Raw genomic sequence first — 13899 nt, forward strand, 5'->3', positions numbered from 1 at the left:
AATGAGTCAATAAACAAGGTCATAGCAGGACAGTAATAACCATAGGTGTAGACCCTGCATCGTATCGGTGCCCAGAGAGGAGAGCCAGTGGGCTCTAGGGTAGAGAAAGCTCAGTTGTAAGTGTTCTTTGTATGACATTTCTGAGGTTTCAACAATAAGGTGCTAGTGCTTCTAGAGGATCTGCAGCTGCCAGACAGCTCCAGTTTTTCTGCCAGGTACTTTGGTGCATTTAAGTGTAGGATTGTATGGGTTATGCAAGCAATTTTCAGATGTTCCTTGCCTCACATGGGAGCCAGTTTAGAAATTTCAGATAAGGAGTGATGTAGTTATTTTTTGGTATCCTGTGATGAGCCTTGCAGAGGAACCCTTAGTGGAGCCAATTTCGATCTAGGTAGGTCACAGATGGTTGCACTTCCATAGTCCAACCTGGACATCAATAGAGCTTGCACAGCTGACCTGAAGTCGTCGAGGGGGAAAAAGAGTTTTATTTTTCTTAGTAAGTTCATTTGAAAGTTTGCAACTTTGGTGGCTAAACTGATGTGTTCATTCGGGTTCATGTTCTAGTCATGGGTTCTTTCCAGTGATCTTATGGAATCTATAATTTGTAGAAGGCAGTTAGGAGCGGTTAGTTGCTACCTACATTGTTCGATATCGATTGATTATCAGACTAACGGATATAAGCTTGGTAATTGCAAAGAATAATCACCACGACTTCCTGACATAAATTGACGATCGTGGGTCTTTTGCAACTACCCGATTGAGTGATAACCTGAATCAACAACCTTTGGATATGAGATTAATATGGACAATGCCATATAAGCTAGCCTATACTGATCATTCTTTGCAATCTTGATGCAGAGATGCCCTAGACATTTTGCATCATACCAAACACTTGTTTATAAATACCAGCACATCACAGAATGTTTTGATGTACATACATACACATAAAATAGACACATTACTGTAACTATATTTTTTCTTTAAGCTGGGCACTATGAGACGTACCTAGAGAGCATGCAGAGTTGGCTTTCCACTTCCAATTGTAAATAAGAACAATAGAGAGCACACATTTACATCATAGTTTGTCTGGGTGATGTCGGATTATGATATATTGAAGATTATGATTATACTTCTGATTTTCAGACAGTCAAACCCCTAGAAGCACACGGACATTGATAACCTGACCGCCCTGTTCCTGTGGTGGCCACTATATTCACGTTTCTTTAAACACACGTTATTAACTACAATTAAGGTCCTGACGAATGCTGCTGGATCCCTTTAGGGGACCGACCTATGGCAGAAACATGTTGACCAGTATAAGGGATATATTTGGTTAAATCCCTAATCCTCTCTTTTAACTTTGTCCCTGAGACCACCCAATAAAGTTTTAGAGGATCCATGGAGACAATTTTAACCACCACTTTACTACATTTGTTTGCACTCTGCCCCTCACTTACTACTCTCCATCACTCATCTTGTGAAAACACCTCAGCTCCTCCCCTCGGGGAGTTGTAGCCCACACCTCGGTGTGAGGAGGGACCCATCTGATGAAGAATGTCACCTTGCGGAGAGTGAGGGTTCTCGTCCTGAAAGGATTTTTCCTTTTAGCTTTTTCTGACTTAACACCACCTTCTTTTCTCTTCGTACTCCTTCCTTCAACATTCAGCCAGGTGCACCTTATGTGTTATTTATATTTACTTGTCAGTGGACCAACCTGTGTTCAGGGCTAGTAAATTAAGTACTACTGGTGGGCTTGCAGCACTGATTGTGCCACTCACATAAGTAGCACAATAAACATGTCTCAGGCCTGTCATTGCAGACTGTGTGCATGCAGTTTAAACTCCCACTTCAACCTGGCAAAATAAACCTATTGCGAGGCCCAAATCTTCTTTTTTTAATGCACATAAGTCACCCCTAAGGTAGGCCCTGGACAACCCAAGTGCAAGTGTATTTAAAAAGTTGGATATGTACTTTTAAGTTTTACATGTCCGGGTAGTGAAAATCTTTTAAATTCATTTTTTACTACTGCAAGGCCTACATCTCCCTTATGATAACATTAGAATTACCTTATTACATTTTAGAGGTATGATTTCTAAATGGGAACAGGTAACCCCATCATGTTTGGTGTCTCTGGAATCACAATTTAAAATCCTAATGGTGAAGTCGGATTCTAAATTGCAATTCTGAAAATTCTACTTTTTTAAAGTAGGCATTTTCTTGCCATGGACTTTGGTGGTGCCTGCAGCCTGTCTCATGGTCACATGACTGGGTGTGGGTGACAGTTAGGCTTTGTGTATTCCTCCTACAGCCACACACAATGGGGATCTTAGGTGTGACTGGATGTGTGATCACAGGCAGGATGGGAGGTAGAAGCTGGGCCGTGCAAAGCTAACACTTGAGTAGGCGGTGCCCTGTCTCCACACAAAGGGTTTCATACCCCCCCACCCCCAATAGTTAGTCTGGAGCCATGGCCAGGAAGACTGGGCAAATGTGCACTTTAAAAGCTTGTACACGTCTGGAACTGTGGATACTTAGCCAGGAAGAAGGACAGCTGTGTTGCTACAAGGACTGCGGCTGCTGCTCTGAAGGAACTGCTGCCCTGCTGCCTGCTACCCTCTTGTCTGTATAAGAAGGACTGAACCTGCATCTCTTGAACCCAGAATGACTTTAAAGGCTAGTTGGCTGACCTCATGATCTGAAGCATAGGGACACAGGAGGCTTCCAACAACCTTGCACCTGCACCTGCCATCTGTGAGTCTACCCTGCTAAGTGGTGTTACCCTTTTCCTGGCCCCTTGGAAGTGGGCTTAAGGTGCTCTGCCAGCCTCCGTGGATCCAGCGTAACCGACACATCTCCTCTAATGGGTGGTGCGATCCTGAGCAGATCTGACGCATCTCCGCTGCTGCGTGGATTGGACCATTTGCAAGGACCCGCATTCATGTCGCAGCCCATCAGACCTGCCACTGCACGACGCATCCTTGGCACAGGCCCTAGCATACTTGATTGACGGCAGCCACAACGATGGACTCTGCATCGCAGCCTCGCAGCTCTTTGGAACTGTTGCATTCTGCATTCTACCGACTCTGCGCCACATCCTTGATGCCGGACTTAGCATCGCAAGCCCCATTGACGGGATCCTCCACAATGACACAGGCCCTTGCACTGCAGCATCAACGCATTTCAGAACCAACAAATCACTTCGGTTGTGTGACGCATTTTCAACACAGATCGTGAAATGTTCCCGGAAACCAGGATTTAAAGAACTGTGTTCAGAGGGCCTGACTGATTCCCTATAGACAGCCTGCGCTCTATTGCAGTTGGCATGAAATTGTGATTTTGGATCGGCCCGGTGCGACCAGAGATCCACAGTCGGCGCTTTATGCTTTTTAGAGCTATTTTCACAAAAATCTTTAAAATTGCATATCTATCTAGTTCAACTGGTGGATTTTTGTCATTTTGGCCTAGTTTTATTCATTCAAATGAGTTCTATTTTTCCAACTTGGTGTGGGGTATTTTTTATGTGGTGTTTTCACTTCCTTACTGTTTGAAGTTTTGCCCAAATATTTTACACATTGTCTCTAAGTTAAGTCTAAGTTCTGTGCCAAGCTACCAGAGGGTTGAGCACAGGTTTATTTTGGGTTGGCTTGTGCCTCAACCTGACAAGGATTGTGGTTGCTGCTTGACCAGGGTTCACACTCCAGTCAACCAACAACCCAATTTCCTATAGTAACATATAGAGAAAGGTACAATAAATGACAACACTTTTAACTTAATTTTGAATTAAATATTTAATGTATTGAAATATATTAAATCAATATTATTGTTTCAAGATTTATTTTTAAAAAATCCCACCAAAGTAAAATGTATATGTATTTATTATGTATTGAAAATTGAAAAAAGTTAAGTATAGATTTAAATTCAAATACTGTAATTATTTAGTAAATTTATAAAGGTACATTTATTTTTTAATTAATAGAGGTTAATAAAATATTTTATATTAAAACAGTTTAAAATTAACTAACTATGAATTATATCTATCTATAAATATGTATATATATATATATGTGTGTGTATATATATATATATATATACATATATATATATATATATATATAAATCAGAAAACTCTGGGAAGTTCCAAAGTTTAGGTGGAGAGCAGCCGAGGGCACCTTACAACAACACCACCGACACACTGAATTTGCTCACCTCAAATGTCAAATACTGTATGACTATTCATACAGATTTGGTATTTATACCACAATCTTTGAACTGTCGGGCTATGGTGAACATATGATTACAATGTATACCAATGCTGGTTGTAGTAAACACAAAAATACGCACTGTCACTTTAACACTGCAATAGAAACAGAAAAAAAGTGTAAAATGTTGGTATAAAAGATGTCAGGGGACTGACTTACGTGTCATGTGATCAAGGTACTCTGGTACCGAAACGCGTAATGGCCGACTGGGAAACAACTGAATAAAAACTATACTTGCACCAGATTGGGTCCGTGCTCCATGTTCTTTGAAAAAGAAGGAATTCGTAAGAGGCCGCCTGGCAGTGGAGTTGTTGGAACATTTTAAACCGGTTCTGTTCTTCTCCGGTTTCACACGGACCCCCCTTCGAGATTCAAGGGCTTATTTTCGCACAAAGAAGGAATCGTCTGGCAACGGACAACAAACGCTGTTTATCCGGGAGGATTACTGCTGCGAAGAGCCCCCCAATAGCGCAAAAGGTGCAGAAATTCTACGGAGTAAGCGGGACAACAAGACCTGAGTCGGAGGACCCGGGGAAGGCTGTTGGGAGCTGAAGGTAGAGTGTATGCGCCGCGCCGCGCTGAGAATTGGGTGAAGGGCGTGCTGAAGCTTAGTAGCGCGACCGAGTGTGTAAAGCATTCAGAAACACACACTCGGGCTCCAGTAGCAACGAAACAAACATATTTTTTGCAACCATGTGGCCGACACGTTGATAGATCGAGAGGCAGCTGCGGTGGAAATGTTTGATGACACGCCAACACCGCCAATAAACCACAAAGCCCATAATGCACCAAGCGGAGTGAAAAATAACACGCTTAAAGACAAATTTTGTACCTTGGAGAAACTTAGCAAGCACAAACAAAGTAAATGGTGGGAGGGCAGGTCCCTCCAACGCTATTTAGATGTAAATCGTGTGTCTAGGGGGGTTGCGCTTTTTGATTGCGCCAAGCTACGAAACGCCCGACCCCCTCATGTTAAAAGAATGGGCAGAAACCAATCTAGATTCATCCAGGAAATTAATGGTAATTTTGGTAAAGTACGCAGAAACGGATCGACAAAAATTGCAAAAACAAATTGATGAATTAAATGAGGACATCAAAGCGATGGGACAAAGCGATGAAGAAAAAAAACTAAGAAAAGAAATGATATCCCGCCTAAAAAAAGAGGAGGATAAAATAAGAGAATGGAAAACTTATAAATATCACCGGGATAGGGCTGATTACGAATGTGGCCGCATCTTCACTTTTGCCCGAAAGTATGAAGATATCCAAATTCAGTGGAATATCAAAAAATGCAAATAGAGGTAATGAAAAATCAAAACAAGGAGAATCATAAGCCTCAGACCTAAGCTCGGCAGTAGAAAGTGAAACGGAAGATACAAGAGAGGGAAGAGTACCAACTACAATATTACTAGTTGAAGAGCTGGATTTTTTAGTAGAGGAACAAAAACAAACCCTACGTCCAAAACGACAAATAACAAAACAACCAGTAAAAACAACACCCTCAAACGCAGACAAAGGAGAAGGGCAAGCAAAAGGAGAAACCACTAGGCGTTACCAAACGCGACGGTGGAATCGGAAATGAACGAACAAGAAATGGTGCGACAGTTAAAAAATACCACCATCACAGTAACAAATCTATCTAATGTAACTCTAAATACAGCTGAATTACAGTTACTGTCACTGGGCCTGTCATTTGCACCAGAGAGCTCCTTCGACTATGCTGCCACGAGAACGGATATCTATAGAGGGATAAGGAAACTAAAACTAAAAAAAATCATCTGCTAAAAAGCAATGCTGAACAATGGGAAAATGACCCACCAATAGTTTTATCTCCATTGGTAGAAACAACAGCAGGCTATAATTTCAATACCCAAGATATGATACTACTTCAAAATTTGGAAACTCTTGCCACAACAGAATCACAAGATACAATACGAACCGATGAACATGACATCAGCAATGTGGTATGTACTACTAATTTTAAACCACAGTCCACCTTTGTCCCAATAATGCCAAGAGACGGGATAGATGTCTACCATGAACAACTAATCAAATAACTGAAACAGCTAAACTATAGAACGAACAAATCAAAAAAGAAAAATAAACAAGAAATCAAATATCAACAACTGATGAGCAAACTATCCAGCAACAAAGAAATTGTGATACGCAATGTGGATAAAGGGAGAAATTTGGTAACTGGAACAAATCAGATTACATTGACGAAGCCCAAAAACAGCTCACAGATAAGAAGTGCTATTGCCGATGCGACCAGATAATGTTAAAAACGTCATATGAAAAATGTTACACAAAACTAATAGCCTGGAAAGGTTTGGGACTATTAAGTAAAGAGGAATACTTGTTTTTAAAGAACAATACACCAACTGCACCTGTACTCTATTGTATACCCAAATTACACAAAAATCCAGAGAAACCTCCAGGTCACCCCATTATTTCGGCAATGAACAGTTTCACAGAACATGCCTCCCAATATATAGACCATTTCCTACAAAACATTGTCCAGAAATTGCCCTCATACCTGAAAGATACAGGAGACCTTTTGGCTAAAATTGCTAACTTTGAGTGGCACAAAGACTATCTACTGATTACGATGGACATAACATCTTTATATACGAGTATTAGCCATAAAGCCGGAATGAGGGCAACAGAGTACTATCTTGGACAAAGACATGAAATGTTTAAACAACACAGTAAAATGGTTTTAGATATGATCGATTTCTGTTTACATAACAATATCTTTCTTTTCCAGCATACACTATACCAGCAGATACGTGATGTTGCTATGGGGGCCAGTTTCTCCCCTAGCTACGCCTGTCTCCATATGGGGTGGTGGGAGGAACTAATCCTCCATAGAAAATTTGAAAACACACTAAAACACCATGTAAAATGCTGGTGGCGATATATTGATGATTTGTTTTTAATTTGGCATGGATCAGAATCAGAAGTAAAAGTTTTTATTTAGGAGTTAAACCAAAATGACATTAATTTACGCTTCACCTCAGACATTAGTGCACACCGGGTTATTTTTTTGGATGTGGAAATATATATAGAGGATGGTAGGATTGAGACCAAAGTGCATAGAAAATGCACTGCAGTCAATTCAGTCCTACGCGCAAGCAGCCACCATCCAAAACACCTGGTACAGAGCATCCCCTACGGGGAAATGCTACGCATAAAACGCATATGTAGCACTAAGCAAGAACTGGGAAAAGCTCAACTAGAAAGCAAATCAAGATTTTTAGAACGGGGATACACAATCAAATGTATTGATGCTGCAATACAGAAAAGTATCTCGGTAGACAGAAGGGAGCTTTTAAAACTCACCTTACCAGAATTGGAACCAAACAACGAAAATGATATTGCTGTAAAACAGGTCCAAAATTAGACCAACCCAACAATGAATTCAGAATGATAGTTGGGTACAGCAAACAGAACAAGGAAATCAGCCATATAATTCAGAGAAACTGGTCACTGGTCAAAAATGATCCGGTCTTCGGCGACAAGCTATCAAGAAGACCGTCGATTACAAACAGAAGGGCACCCAACATGAGAGACAGACTGGTGGTAAATAACCCAATTGAACAGCCAATAAAAAATTGGCTTAACCAACGAAAGGGCTTCTACAAATGCAAGACCTGTAAGGCCTGTCAAAATGGAGTAAATACAACCAGTTTCAAAATAGCATTTGGTAAAGGTGACCAACAGATTAACAAAGCGCTGTCGTGTAAAACGGAATATGTCATATATGTTCTCGAGTGCCCCTGCAAGGTCAGGTATGTGGGAAGTACCAAGCTGCAGGGGCATAAGAGAATATTGCAACACATAAGAGCAATTAAAAACCGAGATCCAACTTACCCGTTTGCCCGACATTTTAATGAGTTTCATCAAGGTGACTCAAAACTCTTAAAGTACTATCTAATAGACAGTATACCTTCCAATAAGAGAGGAGGAGATAAGGAGGATAGACTCCGTAAAATGGAAACCAGGTATATTTTAGAACTAGATTCCAGACATCCTAATGGTTTGAACATTACGGAGGACTTTTACACTTGTTTATAAGAGAGAATATGGGTCTATTACGTGTCATCTATAACTGCAAGGAAATTTTAATCCCTACATAGAATGATATCACTAAGGGATGGGCCAAATGGATGAATGAGAATCCAAGTCTGAAAATGTAAGACCTCACGATAACAAAATAAGATCAGAAACTAAGATAAAGGCTTTTATCTTTGAAGTTCACATTTTAAAAAATACTTTCTTTTTTAACCACATTGAAGGGAATTCACTTTTATCACGTTTTTTTTTGCACTACAAATATCTATCTGTCAATAGAGGCCTCTAGCGACAGATGTGGAATACTACAACAAATGGGAGGTGAACAATAAAAACCTCTAGAACCCAATAGTTAAAGAACCTATGACACATTAACAACATAATGCAAACTGCAGGTCCACATTAATCAGACACAACAAGAGTCGAAGTGGACAAGGGTATTTATACCACAATCTTTCAACTGTCGGGCTATGGTAAACATATGATTACAATGTATACCAATGCTGGTTGTAGTAAACACAAAAATAAGCACTGTCAATTTAACACTGCAATAGAAACAGAAACAAAGTGTAAAATGTTGGTATAAAAGATGTCAGGTGACTGACTTACGTGTCATGTGATCAAGGTACTCCGGTACCGAAACGCGTAATGGCCAACTGGGAAACAACTGAACAAAACTATACTTGCACCAGATTGGGTCCGTGCTCCATGTTCTTTGAAAAAGAAGGAATTCGTAAGAGGCCGCCTGGCAGTGGAGTTGTTGGAATATATATATATATATATATGTTCTACTTTTTCCTGTAGATAATTACCTCGGAATGGGATTGATGCACAGCTTCAATTCTAAAATGTCATTCTCTTGTGCTTTACTGAGTTCAGGTGCAGACTGTCGGGTGACGCTTTCCGTCTGTGGCGTCCTTTATCAAATAGCTAAATGTGCGGCCAATGGGTCATTGGTCACATCCCCAACAGGCACTCTATATTGGTTCCTCTAAAATGAAGACTCCACTTTAGTTCATTTGTTTCCCTCTTTTATTGTTTGTTTCTTTTTTTGCGATTGATCTCATCACAATAATTTTTCATACATTCTTTGAATATTTATTCATTTCCTTAGAGCGCATTTTCCTTCTTTTATAAGCTCCAATGCATTTCGGACATTAACAGTCCTTCCTCAGGGAGCCAACGCTGTTGGGAATGTAAACATAACCATAATCACAACCCAAACAAAACTGTATACATTTATACGCAAAACATATAATCACTTGCTGTGGTTCAAACCATGCTCAAATGTTATGTGCCCGTGCCTGTGAAATTGTGTGCTCAAAATTGTGCGTAGTGCTTCGCCCATGCCGTAAACGAAACGAATTTGTAAATGGAACGCACTTACGTGAGAATCGGAGATTGTCAGAACAACTTACTCTGCACAAAAAATACACGCGTTATTAGTGTATACATGTTACCGAACTGTCACCTTTAAAAAACGCAACTGACTATGTACCAATGTTAGGCTGTAGGTAACTGACCTTGGATTACGTTCGTGTTCTGCTTAACAGGTAGTTCCGTATTCCTTCGACGGATCAAGCCGTCTCCTGGCGTTTGGGCCCTGGTAACTTCGACGGCGGAGAAGAAGTTACTTCCGTGTCACCATGACGCGGGAATAGAAAGGGTAAAGATACTCTACTCATTCAAAGAGTCTCACGCCAAGCGAAAGACTTACGTGTTCAAGGTGATCGGGACGAAAATAAAATAAAAACGTAAAAAATGAGTTACACGGAACCTTGGTGGGCGGAAAAAATGGCATAAATGGAACCAAATCGTAGAAAATAATTGTAAAAGAATGTTAGAAAATGAAAAATCGGTACAATCATGTGGTTGTGTATATAAATGGGTTACAGAGTAAAAGGTCATCCCCAGCATTAAATGTTATGGCTTGTGTATAAATCCCAATAGCATCCTATATAATATTAACACAATCAAACACCATTATTAACCAAGTGATGGGCGGCATCGCCCTTTCAGACAGTGTAGGTCATACATAAGATAACAATTAAAGCAATTTATAGGTAGCACGAAAGTTCAATCCGTTCATTAAGGCCATTTGGCTTCAGGGATCCTAATCTGTGTATCCAATGATTTTCCCTTTGTAGTAGAAATTGGTTGTTGTTTCTTCCTTCTTTCTTTTCCACTACTTCAAGAACTAGAAATTTCAATTGGGACATGTTATGGTGGGCTTCCATAAAGTGACATGCCACCACGGATTTGCTGTTCCTTGTCCGAATGTTTGACTTATGTTCCACAATCCGTGTTTTCAATTTTCTCTCAGTTTTTCCAATGTACACCTTTCCACAAGGACACTTTAACAAGTAAATAACATTGGAAGTGTCACACGTTGCTGTGACTTTCAGTTTGATATTGTGTCCCCTCATGGCGTGGGTTATTACATTGCTAATGATGACGTTGTTGCAATTACTGCAATTGAAACAAGGCCGTGTGCCTCTGTGTTGTATCTCATCAGATCTTCCTTCTTTCAGTATCTCCCCCAGGTTTTTTCCCTTGTGTACGCAAACAATGGAGTTGATGCAAAAATGTTATTGAAGTCTGGTTCCAAATTCAACATTGGCCAATGTTTAACAATGATTCTTTTGAACCGTGTGCTTGAGGTAGAGAATTTGGATACTGCTACAATTCTTTGTTTGTCTGCTTTCACCCTTGTGATGAGCAGTTCTTCTCTGGTTTTTGTTTTTATGAGTTCCTCAGCTTTCTCTATTGTGGGTTTTGGCTATCCCCTATCCTTAAATCGTTCCCCCATTTCTTTTATTCTTAATTCTGCTTTTTGAGTATCCGAGGTGATACGTTTCACTCTGGCCATTTGGGAAAATGGAAGGTGATCTTTCAGTGATATTTGGTGACGCAGGTTTCATGTGGCGCAGGGCCTTACACCGTGACGCATCTCCATAGATGCGTCACGTTGTAAATGCCTCGCAGGGATGCGCCACGTTTACGCCGCTTTGCGTGACGCAACAGCGGCGTAAACGTGGCGCAAGGGGCTTGTAAATCTGCCCCACAGTCTATCTGTGGTATGGCGATACATCACTACTGGCCTCGTTTTGCATCGCCCATACAGGGCCCTAAGCGAACTGTCATTTCGAGGATGAGGAAAATCATTTTTTAAGTGATTCGGTATGGCGATATGCTGGATATTATGCCACACACCTTAGAATGCGGACAAAAGGAAGTATTATACCAAGACGGAATAGTTATCTCATACGCTCATAGTTACTCTCCAATTGGAACACCCTTTGGACGTTTAAAAAGCAGCAAGTCTGTCCATGTCTGCTTCCATTACAGCAGCAATTGAGAAAGGCATATGTAAATGTAAATGTAAATGTAAATGTAGCCGTACTTGTAAAGCGCACTGATACTCCTGAGTGTCCTGGCGCTGTACTCAAACCGCTAGGGAACCCTTCCTGGTTTTTCCCCGTAAAATGTCCACTCCTGGGCATCCCCAGGGTGCAACCAGGCATCCCTAGCGCTGTAGGGGGCCGTTGTGGAGACTAAGCAAGCTATTGCCCAGAGTTGCAGCATGGGACCCATGCTTAGAGTAGGCACCGAGGCCAGAAATCAGGTCAGAGGAATTATGAGCCCAAGATCCGCCGCGACCAGCCAAGGCAGGAATTGAACCCTGGTCCCAGGCCAGACCCCTGCATCAGGGTCTGCCGCTCTAACCATTGAGCCACACTTCTCCCATATGAGTCGAATTGCGTCTTGCTGAATAAATTGGATGTCCTGTGAGATTTGTGCCCGTGTGTTCCCGTGTATTTTTCCTTTCGCTGCGAGAATTTTGGTTCCAATATTACGTGAGCCATCCTCACGTCGGATAACCCACCCGTCAAGTGTTCGGCAGCCAAAGTGATGGAAACTTGGAAACGGACGTAATGGGGAGACTGCCAGAACCACCACAGCTGGATTAACCATTTGTGTAATTGTGGATCATAAATGCTGGATAGCGGGTGTGTTCGGCCGATGCCAGAACCACCGTAAATGGACTAGTCATACAAGGAGAACATAAAAGTTACATTCAGTTCTGTGGCTGAGGTGAAGGGAACTTTAGGACGGTCATGCACTTGGGAGCAGCATGGTAATAGGCTAATAGGCCGAATGGGGCGAGCAAGAATGTGTGATTTTGCCCTTGACACGGCTAGGATGGATGAGATCGGTTCCTGAGAGTAACGGTGAGCGGCTCATACAGAGCGTGATTGTGAGGGGCCTATCTGTGGTATGGTGATAGATTACTACTGACCTCACTTTGCATCGCCCACACAGGGCTCTACGCGAACAGTCATTTTGAGGATGAGGCAAATCATCTTTGAAATGAGTCTGTAGGATATTATGTCACACACCTCGGATGGCGGCCAGAATGAGGTATTATACCAAGACGACATAGTCCTCTCGTTTGCCCTCAGTTACTCTCAAATGGGAACGCCCCTTGGACTTCTAAAAAGTAGCAGGTCTGTCCATGTCTGCTTCCGTTACAGCAGCAATTGAGAAAGGCATGTGACCCGAAACACATCTTGCTGAATAAATTGGAAACCCATAAACCGGTCATAGGATGCTTATTTCCAGTCCAGGGAGTACCTGGCTTGGCAGTTCGGGATGGACTGTTCCCATGAGGCACAGGGTCAAGACTGATTTGCATATGGCCAGGTCTAAACCAGGGTGGCATGGTGAGCGAAAGAATGATGGATTTAACCCAGATCTCTTGACTGGGGGTGAATGTTTTGATTTGTCTGCATTCCGTCCATCAATTGTGTGTCTTTTGCTTCTTTGCCCTAAGTGTGCCGGGTATGCCCAGACATGGGTCCCGGGCTCACTGTGCCACTGGGTTCAAGATATCCTGGCTGATGAGGGATAAAACCCCAAACCCGGTCCTAGGATGCCTGTTTCCAGTCCAGGGAGGACCTGGCTTGGCAGTTGGGCTGACTGTTCCCGTGAGGCACTGGGTCAAGACTGATTTGCATATGGCCAGGTCTAAACTGGGGTGGCATGGTGAGCAAAAGAATGATGGATTTAACCCAGATCTCTTGATTGGGGGTGAATGTTTTGATTTGTTCTTCATTCTGTCCATCAATTTTGTGTCTTTTGAATGAATTGGATGTCCTGTGAGATTAGTGCCCGTGAAAAACACTCGCTCCTCTTCCACCAAGGACAAAGGTTGTTTTCCACAACGGGTGTCTTGTGAACTATAATTTATTATTATTCGTGGAAATAAATTGAGCCAACGTGTTTCGGCATGTAACCTCGAGCCTTGCTCATGGATGGGCATAGTTTCTCCGCAAACAGCTTTTAAAGAGAAAGTGCAAGTGTGCTCACAAAGTGAAAAACATATAAGAAATATTATATTTTGCTTGGAGATAGAAAATGTAAAAATAAATCATTCGACAGTGTTACTAACCATTGTGTAACACAAAGTAACCCGACTTTCCCATCATACATTTCATTGATTGGAGCCTTAGTGGGAAAAGAAAATCATACTTATAATCAAGGAAACCTAATAATCCCGCTGTTT

At 41.6% G+C, this 13899-nt stretch overlaps 1 protein-coding gene across 2 annotated transcripts in view; it reads right to left on the bottom strand.

The window, feature by feature from the left end:
* Positions 1-13899, bottom strand: part of STKLD1 (serine/threonine kinase like domain containing 1) — a 392522-nt gene that overhangs the window by 140661 nt on the left and 237962 nt on the right. The gene's annotated exons all lie outside the window — the stretch shown is intronic.

This window comes from Lissotriton helveticus, chromosome 5_1, assembly GCF_964261635.1.
Source record: "Lissotriton helveticus chromosome 5_1, aLisHel1.1, whole genome shotgun sequence".
NCBI classification, from domain to species: domain Eukaryota; kingdom Metazoa; phylum Chordata; class Amphibia; order Caudata; family Salamandridae; genus Lissotriton; species Lissotriton helveticus.